The sequence below is a fragment of the Clarias gariepinus genome, chromosome 17 (genome assembly GCF_024256425.1).
Source record: "Clarias gariepinus isolate MV-2021 ecotype Netherlands chromosome 17, CGAR_prim_01v2, whole genome shotgun sequence".
NCBI lineage: Eukaryota > Metazoa > Chordata > Actinopteri > Siluriformes > Clariidae > Clarias > Clarias gariepinus.
In genome coordinates this window covers 2,347,223-2,373,712 of record NC_071116.1, presented here as the reverse complement: position 1 = coordinate 2,373,712, position 26,490 = coordinate 2,347,223, and the positions used below count along the sequence as shown (strand labels likewise).

The 26,490-nt window shown below is 41.4% G+C and overlaps 1 protein-coding gene across 1 annotated transcript in view; it reads right to left on the bottom strand.

Moving 5' to 3' along the window:
• Positions 1-26,490, bottom strand: part of pcdh1a (protocadherin 1a) — an 82,628-nt gene that overhangs the window by 26,571 nt on the left and 29,567 nt on the right. The window lies entirely within an intron of this gene.

Below are 26,490 nucleotides of genomic sequence, written 5' to 3'. Positions count from 1 at the left end.
TTGCTTATGCGGTAATTATATCAGCTTCCTGAGGAAACACAAATATGCTGCTGCAGAACTCGACGCTTTCGGTCTGTCACCGTTTGTGCGACGCGTCTCCATGTTCACTGTACATACATGTGTGAAGCTTTACTTTTTATCGCGCTTGATAGTGCCACGCCCTGATTCATTGTCGGTGCTCGTGGGAAGGGTGGGGTACTTGCGTTGCCATGTCAATCATAGCAGCGCAAGCCAATCATGAGCATTTGTGAGCTCACGCAGATGGAGTGGGGTGGATAGCACTTTACTGGCCGCGTGGTGGGATTTGAATACGTGCCCTTCTGATCACTAGTCCAACGTCTCAACCACCTGTCTGGAAAATAGCAAGAACTTACTCAGTGAATAGAATGAGAGGGTTGACCTCCACAGATTTTCAAACAGCATGAAGACTTTCAGATCTTTCAGAAGGTCCACATCGGCCAGATCATCACTCTGTTCATGTTTTACCCCTTTTCATTTACACTGAACTAGATGGTTAAAAGTAGGGGGGATTTAAGATTACTAGCTCTCTGTCTCTTCAAAATGTCTTTGGAATTTTCAACTCTTTATCTTCTCCAAACATAAACAAAGAAAGAAATATCAAATGTAACAGTAACATAAAACTGTGGGTAGTTATTCACTTCTTGCATGACTGTGTCAGAAACGTTCATGTTAATATACAATATGTGCAAGATCAGCAACAGCTAGTCCTCTTAATTTTATTTTAAATGAAAGTCTGCTTTAAACATTAATGTTTTGGTACTCAAGACCGATATTGGTCTTAAGAACACAAGTCTCGACTTGTTCATAGGCATAGTCTTTCCCCGGTGTCTCGGCGACTCTGTGCGTCTTTGAAAATATAAACGAGTCAAAACAAACTGACATTTAATTTATCTGCTGCGTGCTTAAATGAAATTAAATGTGCTGATATACTCAAGAGAAGGAAAAAAAAGGATCTTTGAAACAGTCAGCAAACTGAATCAATTAGTTATTGACAGTTTACATCAGACATTCTACTTAACACTCTGATGCATTTACTGTATATAAAATAGTATTACACTGCATCGCTTGCTAGAAGATTAGGGTTATGCTTAACAGGTCCTGTGTCCTCATTTGTACAAAATGCTAATACTAAATTAAATTAGCTATTTTCAGTTCAAGTGAACATAACTTTTTCGCCTCACCCTCTGTTATACTTTGGCCCCACTGGCTATGGTCTTGGTCTCACCCCCTGTCATACTTGGTCTCCATTAGCGGTAGTCTTGTCTCCATTGGCTATGGACTTGGTTTCACCTCACCATACTTGGTCTCCATTGCTTAGGGTCTTGGTCCTACCCCATTATACTTGGTCTCCACTGGCTATGGTCTTGGTCTCACCCTTTGTCCTACTTTGTCTCCATTGGCTATGGTCTTGATCTAACCCTCTGTCCTACTTTGTCTCCATTGGCTATGGTCTTAGTCTCACCTTCTGTCATACTTGGTCTCCATTGGCGGTAGTCTTACTGTATCTTACCCCGATCATACTTGGTCTCCTTGGTTAGGGTCTTGGTCCTACCCCTTGTCATAGTTGGTCTCCACTGGCGGTAGTCTTATCTTACCCCGATCATGCTTGGTCTCAATTGGCTATGGTCTTGGTCCCACCACTATTATAATTGGTCTTCACTGGCTATGGTATTTGTGGTAACTAAATTTTGGCTAAAGTTTGGAAAATGCTGTTGCTAAACCAAAGGTATGCACAGTAAAGCCCAATCCCAATTCTACCCCTTACCCCTACACTTAGCCCTACCCCTCCGTTTGGCGCGTTCACGTTTGCTTACGGCCATATGTGTACATGTAAATGAACAGAGACGTATGATGACATATAACAGTGTTGTAGTGGTGTCCCATTTCTTAGGGGAAATATTTTAACCCCTTCCCCTTGTCCCTTGAAACGAAGTGGCAAGGGGATGGGGCGAGGGGTAGGGCAAGGGGTAAAAAATAGAATTGGGATTGGGCTTAAGTCGGCGACATTGTGAGCATATTTGTTCACGTACTCGCCTATACACTACTCGTGTTAACAGAGGATTCCAGTAGTGCGCACTCCAGAGAATTCAATCACACAGTTGTACATGAAACAGAAAAACATGGAGACACTCAGGGAACTTAGTTTTTGGGTGATGCTAAGATCACAGCAAAAGAAGCAAGAGTGGCAATATTTTACTGTAACTGTTTGATATATACAGTACAATATACAGTATTTGTCAGTATGCAGTGGTAAAGATTCATCATACAGGCAGGGGCTAATTGCAGACCTGATCGCACAACTTCTCCTTGAAACTTTTCTTCATTTTTGATGTTCCTGCTACAGTAACTATACTGCCGCTACGTTTATATGCACACAAGCTGTGCCCTAAACAAATGCAGGATAAGTGAGAGAGCCATCGTATATGTGTGTGTATGTGTGTGCATATGCATAGTTTAAAGCAAATATATTTCCAGCCTAAGGCGCTCTAGAACCCAACACTAGTATACACCCTTCACTCATCCCCCTAGCCCGTTGACCGAGAACTCTAAAAGTACTTTCCATCGACAAGCTTTTAGTGAGCATCAACAAATAGCTGTGAGCAAGGCTAACCCCAAAGCTATGCTACATACATTGAAAATAACAATAACAACCTGGGGCATCTTATTTTTTCACAATCAATCATCTACTTAGACTGCATGAACCCAATGTGACTTCTTCCACTGACAGGTTTCTTTTCTTTATTTTATTTTTTTAACAGCGATCGATAGAATTAGTCCGAATATAAAATCCACACATAATGCACATTTTCCTTCCACCCTCCTTTACTTCCTTTTTATAGATTACGACTGCAGCTTCTCATTAAGCAGTCAGTATTACACCGTTGCTTAAAAAGTCAATAAGATGAAATCCACCAGCTCCACTCTTGATCCACCTTCAGTCAGCACACTCCATTCTCTTAAAAATGATAAATAAGTCATCGTCCTCTCGGGTCGTCCTATGTTTTTTAACTTGGCGACTGTGACAGCAGATTATTGACCAATCTCCGCGCTCTCTATGCAGTCTAGACTTTTCCCGATGAAGTCTTTGAGACAGTTTGTACAATTACCAAAAATATTTGGGTTAAAGGAGATGTGTGCAGTGCTTCTAGTCTGAATCTGGAGCATTTGTCAGTACAGCATTTGTATGGGGTGTTAATGACTTCCTGTGTGCAGCCGACTCCCAATCTTCAAGACTTGATTACGCTCACTCTAAGTGGAGCATTCAATACTGTTGATTGCTTCAAACGTCTACAACAGCTACACTGACTGAGGAACTACTGGTTTGGTGATAGACAGCTTAAATTTTTATTGCTATGGGAACACTGTCCTACTGTATCAGCTTTCAGTGGTCTTCCTCAGGGATCTGTTTCACATCCCAGTTTATTTCCTATGTACATAATATGCATTCTCGATTCCAATGCAGGCATCAAAAAGCGACTAGACACTTTTTTGTCTATTAAACCAAAATTGAAACAGCCCATAGGACATAACAACGACTCAAGCGCTCGAATGAGATTGGAACTACCATGCTTTGACTTGAACGCCCCTTTTGCATATAAAATCCAGTGCCACAGACCTGATCCAGTACTTTCGAAACAGATCACAAATCCAAGAGGTGGAGAAAACCCAGTGTGTTCATGCAGGTTTCTGTTCCATATTGTACTGTGACTAACAGGTTTAGGCTGAGGAGTTACAGAAGGAGGAGGTGGAGGATCAGGTCCAGGTTCGCCACCGTTATTTTTCATACTCAAGCACTGGCTATATCTTTCATAGAAATGTCTCCAAAACCTACTGTTAATCATCGGAATAGCTAATAATATATTAAAAATTAAACACCTTATTTCATAGTCCTCCAAGGGCTCCTAAAAAACGTGCTGATGCCGAATTTCAGTTTGACACCCCTGAGCTAGGTAATATATCTAAGTGGCATGATATCTCTTTTCATTGTTATGCTGATAATACACAGTTTCAGTTCCAAACGTGGCCTAATCTGCAGCTTGCCTTACCCTGCACTACGATGTCTTACTGATATACAAGACTGGATGGCATCCAAGTTATTATGGTTGAATGAGGATAAATTTGAAGCTAGGCTCATGGGTACTTGTAGATAAAAAAAGAGAAAAAAAAAACATAAAAGAAAATGAAGAACATCGTTTCTTTGCTAACCTTAAAGCTAAAAGTAATAATTTTACACTTTCATTTTTTTATTCAGATTACATACATTATATGAGAAACATAAAGTTGAGGTCATCCTTGTCTTTTGACTTTTAAGATCTCGTATACTGTAAAAGACAATAATGCTCTGATGGCTGATTTTCCTAACCATAGTATCCAAGGTTTACTTTTAAATCTACTGTATCAGCCTATTGTTTTATTTATTTTTTATTTCAGCTTATTTTCGACTCCATGATATTTCTAAGTGTTTCTCCTGCCCTGTAGATAAACCCTCTACTACAATATTTAGCATAAAAAGTATAAAAAAAAAAAAACCCTAGGGTTGTGCTCTCTGGATGAGACAGACAGCGCTACTCTCCAGCCGTCAATCACGGTGACACTAAACAATCAAGGGCGCCTGTGACAGACAGAGCGCTTTCCTCGAAATGTTCAAAGTCCCTGTAATTTAGAAGCGGTGAGCAGCGGTTCAGAAATAGTAGCAATGTCATAAAACAATGCAGCAACTTTACAAGGATTATAACATTTCATTTCTGCACTGTATTTTTTAAACACTTTGTTGGAAGTTTATAAAAACACTGGGAACAAATAAAGTAGGTCACTCGTGTTTCGAAAAATGTTCCTGGATACTGTACGAGACGTACCTTTTTAGGTGTCAACACTAATACTGGTTTGAGCAACGGTGTCAAGTGCGGCATTGTTTCTGTTATCTCTAAAATTTTCTTTCTCCCTCTTTATATACCTGATGGATAGACGAGGCAAAAGGAAAGCTGCCACTGTGCTGGGCAAAACCCTGTAATATATTCTTTCTTTCTGGCACATAATTTTTTTTTGCCTATAAACAAGAAAATGAGCCTCCATGTTTGATTTAAAGAAAGCAACACCCAGGGATTTATCAAAGTATGTTACGTGCTAAATATTGAAGCAGTTCGACATGAGAGTGCATATTAACATAGTTATGACATTTCAATCAAGGACATTATGACTGTCTGATGCCACACCTTGGAGTTGATGTATTCCCAGAAAGAGAGAGAGAGAGAGAGAGAGAGAGAGAGAGAGAGAGAGTGAGATTGTGATTAAAGATCTCCCGGGCAGACGCATTACTATTTAAATGTAGTGAGACCGTTTACTTGCATAAATATGGATCCTATGCTTAAACGACTCCTGCAGGCATCGCTCCAGAGTCAGCACTTTCTTTTCTTCCAGATCTGGGAGCTGTGGCTCTACAGATAGAGGACAGATTCCCCTCTCGAACTCATTTAATTTTGCTTTCGTAAAATGAGCAGTGCAGGCCAGATAGGCTAAAAGCTGCCTAGGGTGAGCCAAAGTGGGATTGGAGCAGGCCAAGCCATGGGAGCTTGGGTTTAACTGGTTGGATGGTGCTTGGTGCTGGACTGACGAGCTTTTGGAGTTTTGGAGCCGGATTGGAAGAGGGATAACAGGAATTGGGCAGCAGTAGGGAGGCACCAAGCTGGAGGTAGATAAGCTGATGAAGCACAGTTGGGACGTGGCCGGATGTGGCTTCCAAATCGCTTAGAGAGCCAAAAAGTTGGCAGAACACAAAGAAAACTGGGAGGCACTGGTAAGCAAACAAAGCAGATTTGGTGGTGTGACTGAAACCGTAAACAGCACCTGAGAGAAGATGAAAGGATGGGTGAGATACAAGATTCAAGACAAATTGAACACAAAATAAAACTGGACCAGCGGGATGGATTAAAACGCTTGGCATGAAGCACTGAACAATTCAGAAATTCAGGCAGAGCGTAAGGTTTAACATTACAAGAAGAACTACGGGGGGAAGCAAGCAAACTTCCGGACCAATCGATTACGAAAATCCAAAATGATGAGAGATACCAGAAATAATGGCTCCCTCTGGAAAAACAAACTACAAGAGGTGGAACCAAAGATCCATCTTCTGCATGCGGCATGCTGGTCAGCAAGAGGGATTTTAAGGAAATGGGTGTCAGGGGCTGAAGCAGTGGTTGCCCTGGGTAATGGAGCGTTGTCTGATGGTAGTCTATTCATCATGTGTTAGGTGTGGTCTGAGGTGAAAAGTGCTCCACAAATGGATGGGTGACACATTTCCTTTTCCATTCGCCTGCTCCATTAGTCCTGCATGCTGTCATACACAATGATGACAATGGTCTGATCTATCATTCAAAGTGGCAGCTTCATTCTCAAGCTGCAGAGTCTCGGTACACCTGGCCTGAATTTCTGACACATTGGTTTCAATCAATACTATCGAGGAACCAGAAGGGACCAGATTACATACAGAGCACTAAAGGTTACACCCACGAATCATTATCAATGCGATTAGTAGAGATGAGGGGAAAAAAATCAGTCCAGTTATATTTTGTGATTCTTTGATGTGGCAATTCATCTTTCGCCACACTTGGCTCCAAAATCGATTAAAAATAAATAAAAGAAAAATATATAAACCGTATGTTTGCATGTGAAGTGGTAAAATGTTGCTGTTCCTTCATAATCCTCCAGGTGGTGCACTCTAAACTATGCCCACGGCACAGCATCCCCTGTGGTACAGTAGGGGCATACTATTTTCTACATTTGCTTAGAATTTAAACAAAATCTGAAATATCGAGTCAGGATGTTTATAAAAACCGTGATACATAAAGGAATCGTGATGATATCATATCAGGAGGTCCGTGGCAAACCTCATCCCTGGCAATTAGCATGAAGTGAACTCTTCATTATCCGACACACCTACACTTTAACAAGCGTTCTCTCGTGCCTAAACACACTCATGTGATCATCGCTCTTGTACTTTTCTAGTCGCTTGTCCACCTCTTCCTTCCCCCGCTTCTACTAAGCTGCACCCCCCACCCCCACCCCGTTTTGCGCCCTCTAGCTCATCTTCTTCCTCCTTTCTCAATGTGTCTCTTTGATAAGCTTCAAGTCTTTGAAGACTCCACTGCGATGCTCTGTACTTCCTAGCTATTGCACATGAAAAAAAAAAGTCTAAAAAAGAAAGGTGAGAGTTCGATGGAATATACAAAAAGATCTGCCTGCAACTCTCTCCCTAGTGTTCCAGTCTCTAGGATTTTTTTTTTTTTTTTGCTTGCTGCATCTCCACAGAGTTGCACTCCTTCATTGTCAAATTTGTTTGTGCAGATCATTTTTTCCGTGCGCTACGTGCTTTCAGAGGAAACGGCTCATTGATCCTTACAGAAGCCTGAAGCAGGAAGAACTTGTTCTTTCTCTTTTCTTTGTACGCTCTCTTCCTCACTTTAACTAATTCATCTTATGCACAAACTTTAACCAATGCAAGGATTCACGAATGTGGCCCTGACAGAATTCACAAGATCCTCAATGTAAACTGTGACAAAATTTGCAGAAAATGTTTACCATCCACAGTAAAAAAAAAACAACAAGAAAAAAACACTTCTATTTTCGAATATAATAAATTCAAACCTTCAGGATTGAAAAAAAATAATAAAATATGAGCAACTTAAAGCTCCAGGGTCCCTGGTAGGATCCTGAGCTCGGGTTAATGTTTGTTTTCCCTGTGTTCACTTGGGTTTCCTTCGGGTTCTTCGCTTTACTGAAAGGATCCAAAAACCAGTAGAAGAATTGTTCAGTTGCCTGTAGATATGGCTGTGTGTCTGTTTGTGTATCGCTCTGTGTGCATGGTATCCCTTTGCCCCTTTGCACTGGTGTCCTACACATGATGTTTTCCCAGCTTAAACCCACTGAAAACAGGAGCTTTGGATCCAGCGCAAAACCCTAACAATAAGTGCTGCTCAATTATTCACATAACAATCGAAACCATAATATGGACCTGTGCAAACCAGTCACCACTTCAGAGGGGTCAAATCAAGCATAAAAAACAATTAAGGAGATTTAAAATGAAAATGTCGCCTCGCACCTCCAGGGTCCGGGTTCAGTGAGTAAATTTACTGGAATTGGGTTAAGAACTGTCAAACACATTATTAATACCTGTAAGGACTGTGCTGAACCGTCAACTTCATGGAAGTGATCTTGGTAAAGATGCATGGTAAAAAACTGAGAGTGGAATGTTTAATTGTGAAAGTAAGAGCGTTCCCACATGAACTCACAGGATCGGGTCTTAAATCCGCTGTCTATCCATAATAAAACCACTTGTTGGGTTATAGTTTCGTAGGGATTATAAAGACTGGACTTTGGAGCAATAGCAAAATGGTCATGTGACCTGATGTGTCCGGATCGAGCCTGTCCCAGAGTGATGGGCGTGTCAGGGTAAGAAGAGAAGCGCATGAAGCGATGCTCCCATCATGCATAGTGTCCACTGTACAAGCCTCTGGAGACAGTGTTATGATCTGGGGTTGATCAGTTACTCAGGTCTAGACTCAGTAACGTTATGGGGCAATAAAATGAAGTCAGCTGACCACGTGAATGTACTGAACCATATTCTCTCTGAGTTTTTCTTCCTCCTTAATGGCACGGCCATATTCCAGGACCTTGATTCTAGGAGCACGAGGAATCATTTTCACGCATGAACTGGACACCACACTGTGTGTGCTGTAATAAAAGCTAACGGCCATCACTGAAATCTTTAAGCAGCATATAATAATATTTTTTAATATAAAAAAAAAATGGTAAACATCCTCTTAATTAGATGAATGTTTCAATTATCTGATGTTCGCCTAGGTTAGTACATTTGATTACTAAATGTTAAGTTTAATATTTATATATATCGCAGTTTAAATAATCAATTAATAATAAAATATCGCAATTGCATTATGTCTCAAAATATATAGAATATGATTATTATTGTTTTAATTTTTTTTATCGAATCACTCCGCCCTAGTAACCAGGATAAATAAACATGTCTGAGTGCTTTGGTGTGATGCAACAGAAAACCCTTGATGGTGCCAGGAGTCCAGGAGAGCAAATCTGGCCACATTCTTGAGCTGGAAGGGGCAGCATTGTGGGCATCTATGAGCTCATGTATATGGAAGAGGGCAACTGCATTCATGTCTCTAGCATGAGTGAGGATGTGTTAGCCTTCACCCACCTTGTGAGACAGGCAAGAGCCACATGACTTTTTAAAGTTTTTTGAGAAATAACCTTAATAGATCCAGAATTCCAGGATTGTAGCTCATTTCCATGATACTCACTCCCTCACTCACTTATACCGCCTTATCCTGTATACTGTACCTGGAGCCGATCCCAGGAGACTTAGGGCACAATCCTTTGCAGTACCAGGATATGCTTTCCAAAAATATTTTAAGCACAACCTCATTTCAAGTGTTAGAAAGGTGTTGAGAAAGATCAGCTGACCAATTCGAAATGACTTCTTCTGGCTGCACTGCAGGAGTTTACAATAACACAGGTTGTGAACTCCAGGTTTTCTTTCTCTCTTTCTTTCTTTCACACATTTCTTTCAGTTAATCTGCGAACCTGTAACCTCACACATTCCTGTCCGCTGTCCATCCTGTGGATGAGAAGCACAGAACACACACACACACACACACACACACACCAATCGACACTTAATGTTACACCTCTGTCTCTCACCTCTGCTGCTTTTTTTTCCCTTTCCCTTCTTCCTGTCTTCATTCCCCTCCGCCAATTCCTCTGCCCTGTCCTCATCCAACATCTGTCATTCTCGCCGTCTCACTCTCAATCTTGCACCCTCTTACGTCGCGCCACCTCCCCTACCTCGCCCGCTTCATCTCTCCGGTACAGCAGCTTGCCATTGGGATTTGAAGGAATTGAGTTGAATTATGAAGGAATTTCTCAGAAGCACGATTGGCATCATTTCCCCCTTCACAATAGAACATCATTCTCATATCTCGCAGTGAGCGGGAATGAAAATAGGCCGCGCACCATTCTTTCTCTCATCCTTTTAAATTGAATTTTTCATATCGCGAGGCCGCGGAGACATCTGCCTTTTTCTTTTAAGGGGGAAAAAAAAGAAACCCATTTCATAACATAAGAGGTATATACCTGTGACTTGGTGTGAAAAATCATGCTATTCCTTGTAGAGTGCATGTGTATTTCTCCATGCTAAATGATAAAAATAAAAAAAATCCTTCCACACATGAAAAGATGGAGCCGCTTCTCATTATTGTCACTTTACCTTGACATATCAAGCGGATCTTCTTCTTCTTCTTCGTTTCAACCCCTTCCGATCCATCCCTGTTTTTTTTTTTTCTTTATCCAAAAGAATGCTGCACTGCTCAGTCTCCCACCGTGCCTTTGTATTCTCGCCATGTATCAGCTCGGAGGCTCGAGGACATAAATTGCATCTCATTTCGTGATATGCAAAGAGGGTTTCCTTTTTTAAATGACTGACAGTGAAAGAGGAAGGAAGTAGTGATCCTGCTAGAGGGAGAAAAATAGGGACTAAGACTGTAGACTGGGTGGGTGGGTGGGGGTGTGGTGGTTTTGGTGCGTTTGGAAGACGGCAGGGAGAGAGGCACTAGAGAAATTAATCCTCAATATCCACTCCCAAGGGGCACCTTATTCCCTCTCAAACTTCAATTTTCAGAGTTAATATCTCAATTCGTGGCTGGGAGGCATGCACCGAGCTCAATCTCCGATTGCTTTAAGGACGTAATACATAATGGGATTGGAGGGCAAGATGACAAAGCTTTCAAGCAAGCTTAAGACTTACGGGGCTATCTTCGGGAATTGTTTTACGCGTCTCTATTAATACGCTAGCGTGCATATACTGTACTGTATACGTATCTGGGAGGAAGCTGTGATCTTTGGCGGTGTGATGACACAAAAACGTCTTCATTCTTCGACCCAGCCCTTCTTTATAAGCCGAAGAACTCATCTCATCCATCTTCTCTCGCTCCTGCCATCTAGTGACAAAGGCAATCAGGCAGTGGCTTGAATTTCCCCTAACTCGTAAAATGAGGGTGATGATATTAAAAAATAATGTTTAATTAGAACCCGAGCAGCGCTTTCATCTCCTGTTCAGAGTGAGCGGCCTGCCAGAGCAGTGGAACTAGGACACGTTTCCACTATTGATCTATCAGCACAAACCTCTGCCTTTGACAAGAACTCTAACAGTGCTCAATGAAGCTGGGGGAGGGTTATGGAGGGGGAGAGAAGAGGAAAAAAACATCAGATCAAGAGAGCATTTTATCGAAGGCGAATCAGGCTCATTCTTAAGCCTGTTCAATCACAAGAATGGGCAGTCTGGGCCAGTTTGGAGATATCAAAGGACGTTAAGAACACCAAATAAATAGCTCCTTTGTTGCTGATGTGGCCGTATGATGCTCCTCCAATCACTCCATCCCCGGAGTAAGTCACAGAGCGCGGCCAGTGCTATTGAAGCTACAGCTTTGTTCGAATAATAAATTAGATGCTGATTAGCGATGACTTATTATAGCTCAAAGCAATTAGGGCTATGAGCTAGTCGACAGAACAAAATCGCAGGGCCTTGCGAAGACCAAAAATGCAGTTCATTGATTTTTTTTTTTTTACATATTTCCCAATGCCAAAATCCTTCCCCATGGTCTCGTTTTATATACCATGATCTTCTCTAGAGATCGTTTAGAATGCTCCTGCTCGCCGGGTTCGTGCCCTCCCGAAGTTTTATCGTGTGACTCAGCTATTCGGGTCAGTCCGCTGGCTCACTCTTGTCCGCTGGCTTCTGCAACACGTTATTTATGTCTGCGACATCAACTTCTCCGGTGTATAATCATGCTCGCTGCGCAAGGTCCTGCTACTTCCTCACCCTGGCATCTCAAGGGTTGACTCTGAGCCGCTGAGTGTCTCTATTCCTTTACCCTAAAACGTTTAAAGACCTTTCACTTCAGACAGCTTCTCTTATTACACCTTATTCTCTATTGTTCTCTCTCTCTCTCTCTCTCTCTCTCTGCACCTGCCCTGCATTAACAAGGCGCTTTTATTGCTTTTTTTTATTTTTTTTTATTTGCGTTTATGCACTCCGGGATTCAGAGTGGTAACTCCACTTGGGTTCGGTGCGGTCCAAGTGGTGTCAAGATTTTAAAGTGGAACATAGCAAAAGAAATCGGACGTTAAGTGCAAATTGACCTTGGGGGGGGGTGTAGCAGATACGCCACAACCTGTCGCGGCGGTAAATGATGAGTAGATGCGCGACGTTACAGACTGTAGATCAATACTATTACGATAAGGAGGGCGGATTTACCACGGTGATAAAGTATAGCTGAAACTGTTTTCTTCATTTTGAGTTGTTTATGGAGCCGGTTATGTCTTTTTTTTTTTTTTCTTTTTTTTTTACAACTACCTTTTTCTCTTCGACTCTGTCTTTAAGCGCAGGAACTCCCACAGATTTCCTACAGTAGGTGCCTGGTATCTTTGTGTCTTTAACAGCTCATTCTTTTTTTTTATACCAAAAGAGTGTCTGATAAACACTCTAATCTAATTATACATTTTATCATTGTAGTAGCTGTGCAGATTTTCAACACGCAAGCATAAATGTGCATGCTAATTGACACACTAGGCTAAATAGCTTTAGCAGCTTCCTACAATTAAAATGAACATATCAGCTCTAAATGTCCTTGTGCAGCGCTAAACACAGATAATTTTATTTATGCGGTATTGGCAACTACGCGTTCTGGGAAACAGTTTTGCGTTTTTATGATTTACTGTCTATTGATTCTGTGTTACATAAAATAACGTGATGAAGTATCTGTGTTAATGTTTCAATACGGATGCTATGATATTAATGTTAGGCTTGATAAACAGTTACGTAAGTTATGATCACAGCCTTATATCGGCATATAAATATTAAGCAGATATTAATGTACAAAGTACATATATTATTTTATGTTCTTAGAGAAAAAAAAACACACATAATAATGGAACGGAAAGCACTTTCTTACAAACCTTCTCATGAAGCCTGGTAATCAGAAAGCATTGATCCGACATTTCCAATTAACTAGGAACGCATGTAGGGTCGAGGAGTTTGTGATTACGCATTCATGTGTGGGAGAGAGTGTTTGTCTCTGCTTACTGTGGTGTGATAATGGCTTAAGAGTCAAGACAGATAGCCTCTATCTGCCAAGCTCTCTCTTTCAACCACTGGCTGCTCTCACTTCTTCTTTATTTTTCGCTTTCCTGGCTCTCCTTGTGATTTAGTTTAAAATGAATCACCAAAAAAAAAAAAAATCGTGCTTCTCAAATGTACTCACTCTGTGAGGTGATGCAATTATCCATTCCTTTACTCTGTGCTTTTGCAAAAGCTCTGTTCGGAGCTAAGTGTTTTTGACACTGGCAAGCATTCTTCGAGCTCACATGGCTGCAAATCTCATCACAGGAGAACTGAAGTGTGCAGGATTTTTTACTGGCACCTCAGCACTTAGGTTGCTGATTAAAGACACCGATTGGCTTAAGTGATCTTCTCGTCGCTTTCTGAAACGTTGATTGGAGCCAATGACAGGGTTGATGCTTTCTCCTGGAAACCTGAACATGTGCACTTCCAAGAACCTTGCCTGGAAACTTACAAAAGTGAAGAGAAAAAAAAGACAGAACGAGACTCGGCTGTCCATGGACTAGCGGGTAAGGAGTTTTGAAGCCACTAGACAGCTAAATCGGAGCGCCGGTGTTCGTTTCATCCCAGGCTCTTTTTACCGTTTCTGAGTGACGGGAGCTGAGGTGTAGGCTGTGGAAGCTCCTGCTTGTACTGTAGGTCACTGGGCTAATCAGAGCCTCGAGGTGGTTCTTGAGTGAATGACCTCCATAACATGACTGCAGGATATTCAGGCAAGCAGACAGCGAGACAGAGAGAGCACCGAGACGATAGGATATTAGTCCCATCCTAATGCACGTCATCTCGGCGCATCGAGGACCCAATCGGTCTGAGACAGAGTACAGGAGCGTAGACGCTGAGCTAACACATCGGCGCCGCGGCTACAATGCTCAAGGGGCCTTATTAGTGTACACATCATGTCAAATACAGAGTGCCTGACACTCTTTTTTTCCCCCTCTTTGTCATGCATGTAAGCAGAAGACTGAAATCCGTTATACTGAAACACACCCAGGCTAAAGGAAAGATCCCCGGCCTGGTTAGATAGATAAATAAATAAAAAAAAACATGATGTGAGGGATTAATGCACCAGGACAGTAGACCATGATGTCTGGAATATTGCATGCTAATACATAGGATGTGGACTACAGTAGGTTGTGTTGTTAAAGGAAAACCATCAACAAGATGAAGATGTACCGAAAAAGTAACTATTACCTTACTAAAAGTAAAGTCTGTAATAATTTTTCTGTAATCACATGATGCTTTATTCCCCTTATACCAATTTCTAAGGGACCTTTAATTATTATTATTCCAACCATCCATCCATCCAGCCAGGAGCCTCTGTAGTCCAACTAGGGTGTGTTATTTCCTTTTTTTTACAACCGTGGTAGGACGTCTGGTCAACATTCACACACTGTGGGTCATTTGGGAATGCCAGTCCACCTAATCTGCATGTCTTTGGACTGTGGGAGGAAACCGGAGAACCCGGGGGAAACCCAGCAAGCATGGGGAAACCATGCCAACTCCATGCACACACACCTGACGCGGAAATCGAACCTAAGACCTGGAGGTGCAATGAAACAGTACTAACCACTACACCATGGTGCAGCCCTTATTTTTATTATTTAAAGAGAAGGACGCTGTACAATTCATAAATTTAGAGTTTAATATCATCTTAGAATCCCAGCAAACCAGCACACAGGATAAGATAAGTAGGAGGAAATTCTTGTTCATTCTTGTTTATTCTTTTAAACACTTCAATCTTTTAAAGTAAATGAGAAGAGAATCCAGACATGAGTGGTTGTTGTCAAAATGATAAATGATCACAACAAGTGTTTTAAATGTCCCGCTTTTACAATTGCTCGTTGCAACACCGTCTGACCAATCAGAATCTGGATGACGTATTTCTCCAAACGCAAGTATTTTCTCACTGCTCTACGACGAAGAGACGCTCCGATCAGACGGACCATGATGGCGATTACGGCGGTGCTGGTCAGCGGCTGACCGCACGCTGCTCATGCTTTATTACGGAATATGCATAATATATGATGTATTATAATAGGAAGCGAAATGAAATCGAAAGTCTCATTTAATGTACCTGCGCGACGTGGCCCGGCAAAGGAACAGCTGCTGCCACTCAAACGTCGTGAATTATTAAAAGTCAGATATATTCTGATGACAGTGATGAAAATGCTTTTAGAAGTGCATAACAATGAGTTAACTGTGATGAATTATACATCCTCGGCGAGTCGCGGCAAGCGCAGCCGCTCTCTCTAAATGAGAAACGCAAACGCTGTGATTTTAAGGCAATATTCCCAGTTTTCATTTCCCTAAAATTAAAAGACTATTATGGCTCTATAATGTTACCTACTTCAGCACTCAGGTTTAGTTGCGGCTTTGCTCCGCTCTTCCCATGAGTACCGCGCGCTGTTTCGGGTTTATCGCTGGAAACGCGGTTCTGTGGCACTTCTATTATCGTCAGCTCATTTAACAGCTTGATGCTTGGATTACATTCTGCAGTGGTGCTAAGTTCAATTCAGAAATATACACTGAAGCCTGTATACAGGGATACATCTTTACCAGCAGCGTGTCTTTCCAACAAGTGATTACTTACTGGAGAAAAGTAGGGGGCGGAGCCTAACGTCTTGACAGTTCAAATCACTTTTACAGTGGCCCGTTATGGCTAATATGGCATATTTAACCGTAAAACTCCAACTCAGCATGGATCGATGACTATTAAAAAATAAATAAATAAAAATGTTGTATGTGTTAACAAAAAAGCTTCAGACTTCAAACTGTGTATTTGGGATTTCTGGGATTAATGTCAGGATATTACTTTTATAATACTACTGGAATATGGTAATGACGTCACAAAAATGTAGAACTCTCAAAATGAGCATATTATTATAAAAAAAAAATTCATGTTTTTTTTTTTTTATATATAAGGATGTTTTCTATTTAAATTTTAACGTAGCCTATCTTCTCTTTCCATGGGCCGATTTGCTGAAACAAAATCTATATGTTACCCCAAGCTCAACCAAATAGACCAGTGAAAACACCATTAAAATTTGTTTTGTAGTTTTTACGTGATGTGTGCACAAACAAACAGACAAAAATTTCAAATTCCATCTTGATGTGTTCTATTAGTCATCTTATTTATTTTAAAATGATTTTTTTCGAATATATCTTTAATGTACAGACACGCCCACTTTACAATTTTATTATATGTATATATTTTGTGCTGTAAAAAATTATAACTCACTTTATACGGCACAATCCTGAGCCCTGTATATGTTTATTAAAATAAAAAATAGCAAAAGATATGTTTTTAGCTTTAAAGACTACTGAAAACTCTTTGTCTCTTTAGACATTTAGATACAAAAATTTCCTAATTTTTGTTTGTTTGTTTGTTTGTTCTTTTTTTTGTGTTGGCTTGAGTTTCAAAGAATCCAAGTAAATTCCCCAACCTAATGTGACCTCATACAAGAAAGGGCCCCTCCCCCTTGTTTTTCAGCTCTGCTGGTCTCAGAAGGGGCGTGGCTCATTTACACAGACACTGAAATGGCACACTTGGAAGAGGAGTTTTTATATCTGTAGCATCACCGCACGCACACACACACACACACACACACACACACTTTCACACTTTCAAGGATCTCTGAGACCTGTGTTAACTTGTTAGAGCAATAGTGAAATGTGGGACTAATCATTAAGCCGTGTTGTCTGATGTTTAAAATGCCGTGTCTGGGGCCCACAGACGGGCGGCGGACAGTCTTTATGTCTATAAGCAGCTTCAGGTGTGATTATCTATCCACTGAAGCAGGAGTGAGACACATCGGATTAAAGTGTCCTCCAAATGAATATGCAAATGTACACTGATAAGGCTCGCTTTCTTCTGCACCAACGCAACCGTGCACAATTATACACACACCTGTCTCATTTGGCATGGGTCACATGTGATTAAGCCGTTTATATCTCTGTGAACGGTGTTAAGTGGTAAGGGAAATGAGACAGCAGTCGAGCGGTGAGATATCTAGATGCTTTCGAAGAACCGACTGAAAAAAAAAAAAAAGAAGGAGAAAGCCTCTCTGTGTTGCATCGTACAGTAGACCAAACATGCATACCCAAAACAAACAAATAAAAAGAGGATACTGGGGCTCCGGAGAGTCATCGTCAATGAGGAGAGGGGGAGTACTTATCAATCAGAGCACTCGAGCCAGTCATGATCAGCGCCTGTGAGCTCACGCGAGTGGAAGGGGAGTTCTCCTCTAATTGTGTTACTGACGGCGTGTGAGCGGCAGTTCGGAAAGGTGTCACGGACAGATAGCACCCACACCCTGATGGAGGAGTGCACTATTAAGATGAGAGAAGGGAATTTGGGCTTGCACTTTTGCCCCTTTTTTTGGGGGATATTGCATGGAGTTTCTCTTTTTTCTCTAAAAGAAGATCCGATGTTGTACCTTGTGCCGTGTTTCCAGGTGAAAGATAAATATTGAGGGTACAAACGATTTAGCCATGATGTGTGTCCGGTGTCATTTTAAAATACAGATAAGGTTCTGGTAATCTCTCGCGCTCGGGATATGACCGGATCCGAATAGATTATTCAGATAGAAGAGATAATGTGGTCTAAACTGATACATTTACAGATACAGACAGGACGAAGTGAATACCAAACCAGGTTTGTACTGAAATAAGGTTTTATTCTGGCGCTCTGAAAGGCGCTGTTATTTTTATCATGTTAACAATCATGCTCATGCACCACACGAAAGTAAATACGCCTGTCCCACCTGACTTTCTGCTTGGCATTGCGGACCCGACTGCACCTCCTTTTCATATCTGTGTTTCATCCTTTTAGATAAACTTTATCTGTTATGTCTGATAATAACTTATTCCTTTTAGTTCTGTAGAGATTTTCCTGAACTGCAAGAGCTTTATATTTGAGAGACAATCTCTCTCTCTCCTTTTTCTCTCTCTCTCTCTCTCTCTCTGCTTCATCCTTGCAAAAGTCTATCGAGAACAAGTTGTACGTTTATTTATACATCAGCAGCGCTTGTGAAAGCTCGTGTAATACCATGGTTGAAAGCGAATTGCGCCGTAACCTGTCAGCTGTAAAACCGCTGTAAATCAATAACGCCACCGACACTGGAGGATCTCGCTATGTAGTAGTGCGCTGGTGTTACCACTTAAACCTGTCTCACCTACTGGTGCCGTACTGGTTGCTCGGTGTTTCCTGCGTATACACAAGAGTTGAGACGAGGGACGCTCCATTATCATGTTTTACAAAGGTTAAACATACATATGCATGACTTCTTTTTTTTCTTTCTTTTCTTTCATTTTTTTAAAAACTCATTTATAATGGATATCTTAGTGGGGTCGCTCTCTGAGCACGCTTTATTAGCGCTCGGATTCACAAAGGAGACGTAGCGTTGAAATGAAATGACCAGGTGGCCCATTAGAGTCACTTCTCAAAACCGGACGTTAATTAGTTTGTCGGATGAATAAAACCCAGACGTAATTAACGCAGATACACGACAATCCTGACAATACCCTGCTGTTTTTTTTTTATTTTATGCTAAAGCCTGAGTGGTGTTTTCTTTTTCTTGCTTAAGCAACACTGTAATTGTTCTATTGATGTGCAATTGGGAGTTTAAAACGGAGTGTGTGTTGTTAATAAGCTACGCTTGAAGTACTCGCTTGGTTTGATGCGCCGGCCGTGGTCGCATATGTGTATCTTGCGTTCGCTGTGCAGCACACGCTGATTTATTTATTTATTCATTTATTTTCCATAAAAATGGTTAAAAAATTTCATTTGTCTTTAATGTTTATAAATCAAATATGCACTAGAATAAAATGACATCTGACATGTTCTTGAATCTAAACGATCCTATTTATAATTTCTTATTTCTTAAGATTACAGCAACAATAAATGTAAGATCATTAAGCTTATTTCTAGCCAAATATTACTTAAATTGCAAGCAGAAAATGACTTGTTCTGTTGGCAGATAATTTTACTTTATTCAGGAAATAAATTCCTAAAAACTATATAAAATTTTATTAACATTTGACTAGAGATAAGCTTAATATTCTTATATTTAGGTTGCTGCAATCTTTAAAAAAAAAAAAACACACACACACAAAAAACCTAATGTACGTTTCTGGGATTTGCATAAAAATATAAAGGAGCGAATTTGACAAAGTTACCAGAAGAACTCATATTCTCCAGCAAGCTCAATAAAACCTAACAGCTGTTTCACTTATAGTTCTGTGCAAAAGTCTTGGGCACATACAAAAATATGGCATAAGCAAAAGATGCTTTTGAAAACATTTCTGCATAAAAGAAACTTCTATAAAGAGCAATAAAGAGTAATAAAATAAACAGTTAATATTTGGAGTGAAAACTCACTGCTTAAAATCAGGAGTTTTAGACACAGATTTGTGCAGTTTAATATTCTCCAATAATGTTATTTATTTATTAATTTTTAAGTTACAAATGGAAATACTGAACGATTTGGTACATAATTATGCAGACATGATAAACATATACAACAAAATTGGTACAGCATATAATATGGTGTCTAGGACTTTTGCACAATACTGTAGAGGCTAGCTTGCTAAGATGCTGAGATGCTAATAATTTAGCAGTGTGAGTGATTTAAGTTGAACTGGAGGTGTGTTTTTACTCTATACGCTATATTCTCTGGTTTAAGATGTGTTTTTGCTTTGTTTTCAAACATCATGGATGTGTACAGAAACACTTTCTGCGTGGACCCGTGGACTGAATATTTCAGATTGCATCATCTCCTTTAGTTATAGTTTAAAGTCCCAAAATTATTTTAAACAACTGATTTGTGAAAGAAAATGAATGAAGGGGTAAGTACAGTACGTGTGCCGATCCAATATAATCCTTTTCACAAATCATTAACTAAACTCCGTTGCAAATAACGGAATAAGAGAGCTATTCAGCCTGCCTGAACCTCCCCACATGAATTAGTGCCGATTCTCCGAATCCACGAAGTCTCCAAATGTGCTTTGACAATTTGAGACCCAATTATTATGCCAAGTTGATATTAGCATTGACACGGTACTATCTGGAGGCTGAAGAGGTGTTATCCTCAATTACCTGATCATTTCTTTCTTTTTTTTTTTTTTTGAGTGAGCGGGTAATCCGTGAAATAGACTGTTTGGTTATGAGGACGGAGACACGAGGGCTATCTCATCATGTCTATTTTAACCTCCCCTCGCTTCCACAGTTGGAGACATTTCATTAGCTTAAACCAGAAACAGCAGAAGCTCCAGAAACCTTGATAAAATGACATTTAGTTTGAAAGGCGTCCTGGGAGAAGAATGCCGGCCTTGGTTTTCACTTCAGTAAGGAACAGAGGTGATGTACTATTAAGAAGTGGCAAAGCTGCTTTTTTTTCCCCAGAACAAATGGAGGGGATGTTATCTCCAGGGCCACGAGGAGCAGCACTTGGCTAAAGAAGAAAAGAGCGGGCGAACCTGTCATATGGCCGACACTCTAGTGTCTCTGGAAACAGACGTAAAAAGCGGGTCATTATCTTTAACCTCATCTATCAGGGCGAAGGCAGCGTCTTCCATCAAAGGTCCACAGATGTCTCCCTCTGTGTGAACGCGCCCACGAACGCTTCTCTAAACTGCAGATTAATGAGGCCTGCCTTGCATGTGCTCAGCGCTCACTTTCAATAACGGGAACAGTTTTTGGGAAGCTGCACCGAACAACGGCAAGCAATTTAGCTGAACCATGCTTGCTTGCGTGCTTCATAAATCTCTGCAGTCATTTGGCCTGCCACTGTATCTCCGGCGCCGATGGGAAGAGAGACTTGCCAGGGCTGTTTAGGATCTCCTCGCCTGACTCAACATGTTTCTTTTACACGTATGTCTCTGTGAGTACGCGTTTACTTTTGCAGACATCCCACGGCTTCCTTATGATGGCTAACGTTTCTGAGCGTGCGCTTTAAATCCGTCCGGATTCTCTCAAAGACGCCGTTGCTGTTTTTTAATCAATTCCACTGTGACTTTCCCATAATCGCAATCGTGCCTTCACCCAAAAACAATCTTTAGGAAATGTGTTTATGCGCCACTACAGAGTTCCCCCGTATAGTCTTGTCAAGCTAGGGAAAGAAAAGAAAATAATAATAATATATTGAAATTTAATTTAAGGAACCACCGAAGATAGGGGAAAAAAAAAAGCATTGATTCAGTAAACACTCTGCCTCCGCCTTCTCCTTGGTCCATCTGTATCAGGCGTCAACCCGCATTGTTTAAAATGACAACCTAAGAAAATGAGGTTTGCAAACTGATAAAGCGGGAACGGCACTAAATCCAGCTCCGGATTTAATATGCATGCTGGAGTCTGATGGAGGAGATAAGGAGGATAAAAGGCGCTGGCATTTGCAGGTGGGACAGATAATGAAGGAGCTCTCGAGGAGAGCCGAGCCCGGCGGCGTCGCCCGGCCGCTCTGCTCGGGAAAACGGCGTCCTGGTGAATGCCTCCATTTCCCTGCTGGCATTTCGGTGGCATTTTGATATGAGCATCGAGGGGATCCCGGGGGAGAGAGGAAAGAAGAAATCCATTAAAGATGTAAAAAAAAAAAATAGGTTGTTTTTTTTTCTGTTTCCTCCTGCCATCCTAGATATCTGAGTTCAACAACAACTATTATATAAAAAGTAATAATAATAATAAAAAAATAACATTAATAAAGAAATTCACAATAAAAAATAGGATTGATGCTGCTCTGTTGTTACTCCATTTGTCACAGCTCTCATGGCGTGAGAACAACAACAACCAAAAAAAAAATCATATAAAAATAGTGTAGCAATGCTATAACGGCCCCGCCTTTCCTCTCCGCCTGTCTGCAGGGTACTGATCTCTCTACTGCAGGAATATTACATTTGTGTGGACTTTGGGTTACATAATGGCGATGGAGCGACGGCGTGCGAGCAGGCGAGAATGCGTTCCCCGTCCTGAATTATTCAGGAAGGCTGTCCGCGCTCTCCCTCACCCGAGAAACCTCCCAGAGCTGATTCATGAATGGAGGGGAGGGCCGTGGCCGCAGTATCACAGGCGAGCACTGTTAGCAGCTCCGGAAATCACTTGCCTCCACCAGGCAATCTCTTCCCTTCACTTTGGCTCATTCAGCCATCTCAGGGTGTGGAAGCTGGCTCGCCTCTGCTATTCTCTCTCTCTCTCTCTCTCTCTCTGTCTGTCTCTGTGTGTGTGTGTGTGTGTGTGTGTTCCCCCCCCACCCCCTCTCTCTTATTTCCATACTCTTTCTTTCGTTCTCCCACCACTCTTTCTTTCTGACTCACCACATCCAGCATAGCTGTCAGCCGCTGCAAACTGTTTCATGTAAAAGCCAACCACGGGTCTTGTTTATCAAGCTGGATACAAACATCGATTCGAAAAATTATTTGCCAGAAGTGTACTTCTTCACGAAAATCCAGATGGTTGCAAATAATTCCTGCCTATCTATGTTACTATGCTGACTCCTGATTTTGTTTAAATGTACATACAGTACAAGAAGACCTGAGAGCCGAGGAGTTGTCAGAAAAATTGTCCTCAAAATGTTCTTTGGTAACGAGTAAAAAAAATAAATAAATATATATGGCCTTTTTTTTTAACTTACACATAAATGTAATAAACATTGTAATGGCCCCCCTACAAAAGGATGAAGCGTTAACATCTTTATGTGGAATAAAGCATTTGAAAGTTTAGTGGGCGTGGCGAAATTATCTATATTTCAATATATATTATGACGTGCCCACGACTTAATCCTCTTGACAATTAATCGCACACTCATAAGTGCATATTAAAATATGTACCGGGCCATCTGTTGGATTTTGGAATGAGCTGATATGTTTACGTGTTACCGTGAAGTGACCGTAATGAAGGTGTAAGATCGTGTTTAATAACTAGATTTCAAACAAAAGATTTCAACTCTCATAAGCAAGTATAAAATAAATTTACAGCGCCATCTGTTGAATATTGAGATGAACTAATGATTTTATTCAAAATTTTCCATTTAAATTTCAAATTAGCATTTCTTCTCTACCCATGGAGCGATTGTCAAATACCGAAAATATAGCTCAGCCTAATAAACCCCATTAAAATTTATTTATTATTTGTTACGGGATGTGTGCACAAACAAACAAACAAACAAACAAACAAACAAACAGACAGAAAGACAGAAAAAAAAATCCCAAAACCTTTTTGATGTGTTCTATTTCTCATCCCATCTCCTCCTCAAATTATTTTCCCTTCTTTCCCTTCTTACTATACCTTCATTGTACAGACACGCCCACCGTACATTGATATACAGTACATTATATGTATAGCTCATGAATTTTCGGTTCTGTCCGACCTATTTTACACATAATTTCAGGAAAGGGGATGAGTTCCTGTTTCTCGCGACGATGACACGGAAGGGTTTTATTTTGGCAGTGCCGTCCTGTGTTCTTGGAGCTGCTTAACACGGAGACAATCGGCTGCAGCTCGGCTGCTGTGCGAGTGTGAGGGCAAAGGGGCTCGGCGGCGGTGTGCGAGCCAAAGACTGTTCCGTGCCATCGTGACATCTTCATCTCAACAGCCTCTTGATGGAAAGACGGAGCAGGATTTTGCTCTCTGTCGCTCGGCTGGAGGAGGATGAGTGTGTCTGTCACTCACTGTCGGCGAACTTGAAGCTCGTGTCCGACACGCTTCCATTAGGGGAGAGACTGTTCAATTACCTCAGATCGCAATGTTTAAACCCTGCCAATTACTGATACATCTTCCTTCTAAATTATGCATACGATGGGCTGAACTCGATGTGCACTCGATGTGCGCGATGATTTTCTCCCTTTTGACACCGTACCGCGTGTTCCAGACTGTCTGGATTACAGAAAAGCTCAGAGATCTGGGCCAGCCGTCATCGCTCCTCTGTTAAAGCAGGATCCCTTTTGCTGTGGCACATCCTCTCTGATGCCCATGCGACGGCTGCAGGCCCTGGCACGAAGCAGGCGGTCCTCAGACTGGCACCCTCTCCGTCTCTCCGATCTCACAACACACCTTGTCTCATCCCCTTGTCTCCTAGCAACCCCGGCTGTCTCGATGGCCCGGGAGGCATCCCTGGATCTTTGCTCGGTGCGACTTTATCCCCTTTTTATTTTAACCCCCGCCCCTCTGCGACATTGTGTTGCGGAATGCGATATGATGTGATTGATATGAACTGTCTGAGCACGTAACCACAGACATGGATCCTAAGCTCTATCCTGAGAAATGTAAATTTTTCATCGCTGCGCCAACTGATATTTTAGATCAAAGCCGCCTTTTTACATTCTTCAACATAGATAGATCCAATTGTTCCTTTTTCAGACCCGGCAACCTTGAAGAGGAATGATCGGTAGCGCATGGAGGGTGGGGTTGGGGTGTTCCTCCACAAATCATTTTTCTAAGGTACTGTAGAAACTGCAGTGCGCTCGTAACTGGGGTCTGACGCTAAACACCAGGAACAAAACATCTGCCATATGTTATCAAGTTGAAAACAAAACACAATTCATGAAAATTATGAATCATGATTCTCGTATACGGTAAGTCCCCTACATATAAACATTTGAGTTAGATGTTAGATCACATGTCCGGTGTACACCGTCACCTGTGTGCAGCGTGCATCCTCTGTAAGTGCAATACGAGCCCAGGATGTCCGGAAGAAAGCGTAAAAGCAGCGGCGATGAAGCTGGTACTGCTAAGAAGCGCCAAGCAATAACAGTTGAGACAAAGGTAAAAACACTTAAAGTAATCTACTACAAATTACTAATTCCTACTTTAAAATTGTAATTTGATTACATTACTCATTATTACATGTAAAAAGTAATCAGATTACTAATTACGCCTTAACCTGTTGTCGCTCCTCGCTCACTCCATAGGTTCCCTACGTAGGCTCCCTACATATCCTCCCATATTAGATTTATACTCAACTCTGGTCCTAGTAACCAGACCAGGTATGTTAAACTTACAAACAAATCAGACTTACAAACGAGCACTCGGAACAAATGAAGGGGACTCAAAAAGCACAGAATTCTGTGGAGAAAGTTCTGTAATTGTGTGCAGTAGGAGGAAATAATTTGCTAAGTTTGTTTAGAACCGTGAAAATAAATGTAACTGGGATATTTATGAAATCATGATACTAACGGAATTGCAAGACAAATCAAATCATCATAATATCGTATCAGGGGGATCCCTGGAGAGATTCCCATGCCTAGTTTGTATTGTCTCAGATATGACACTTGTCTAATGTAAGCCAAGTCGACACTCTCTATTTACCCTGACAGAAACAGAGCAGGCTGCCAGGTGGGAAAACTGAGGTGAGAAGAAAAAGTGCTAATGTGGGATGGCGGTGGGGGGTGGGGCGGTGGTTTGGGTGAAGGGGGCTGGGTGTGGTTAATATTAAATCGTTCAAAACATACTTGCAACTGTTAAGCCTTTACAGATTCATAAGCTGAACTTTTTATTATTGATGAGAAAGAAGACTCGTGCATTTTTGAGTGATGAACTCCAGGCAGCTTGCTACCGCTGCTGCTGCTGCTAGCAAACTTTATATTCGATATGTGTGTAAAGACCAACCGCTAACCAGCAAAATGATACCTTTCTGCATGACAGGGCACATCTGTGATAAATGCTGAGCATTCGCTAATTAATAAATGATTTATTCCTTCATTCCAGCATCATATCCTGTGGAGGGTATCAAGGTGCTGACGCTAGTCCGATATGACACGTCCATCAAGGTATCTGACTTTGCTAGCCTTTTTATCTCTCGCCTCCTGCTATACTGTCATCATAGTGATCCAGCCACTTAAAAAAAAAAAATGCATAACATTTATTTATGTCTCAGTTGTATTCTGAAACAATTCTCTTTCTCGTTTCCAGGCAGGCATAAAGCACCACTGTGAGGCAAGCATTATTACCAGTGAAATCAAGGAGAATTAATTGAATCATTTTCAAGTCAGCGAGGTCCCCCATAGGTAATTGTTTCTGAGTCAGTAGCCATGGTGGAGAGTGCGGCTGTAGAGAGACGTCAGCCTACACACACACACACACACACACACACACACACACAGAGATCTAAACAAAGCCTACAGCCAGCAATGCAGGCCCACCCCAGGCCATAATACATAATACGAATGCACAATAAGCTCTAATCAAATTCACACAGGCTTCATCAAATCCAGCGCGGCCCCTCGAGTTAAACAGCACACCGAGTTGAGCGCGTGCCGAATGCAGATCAAATATGCACTCC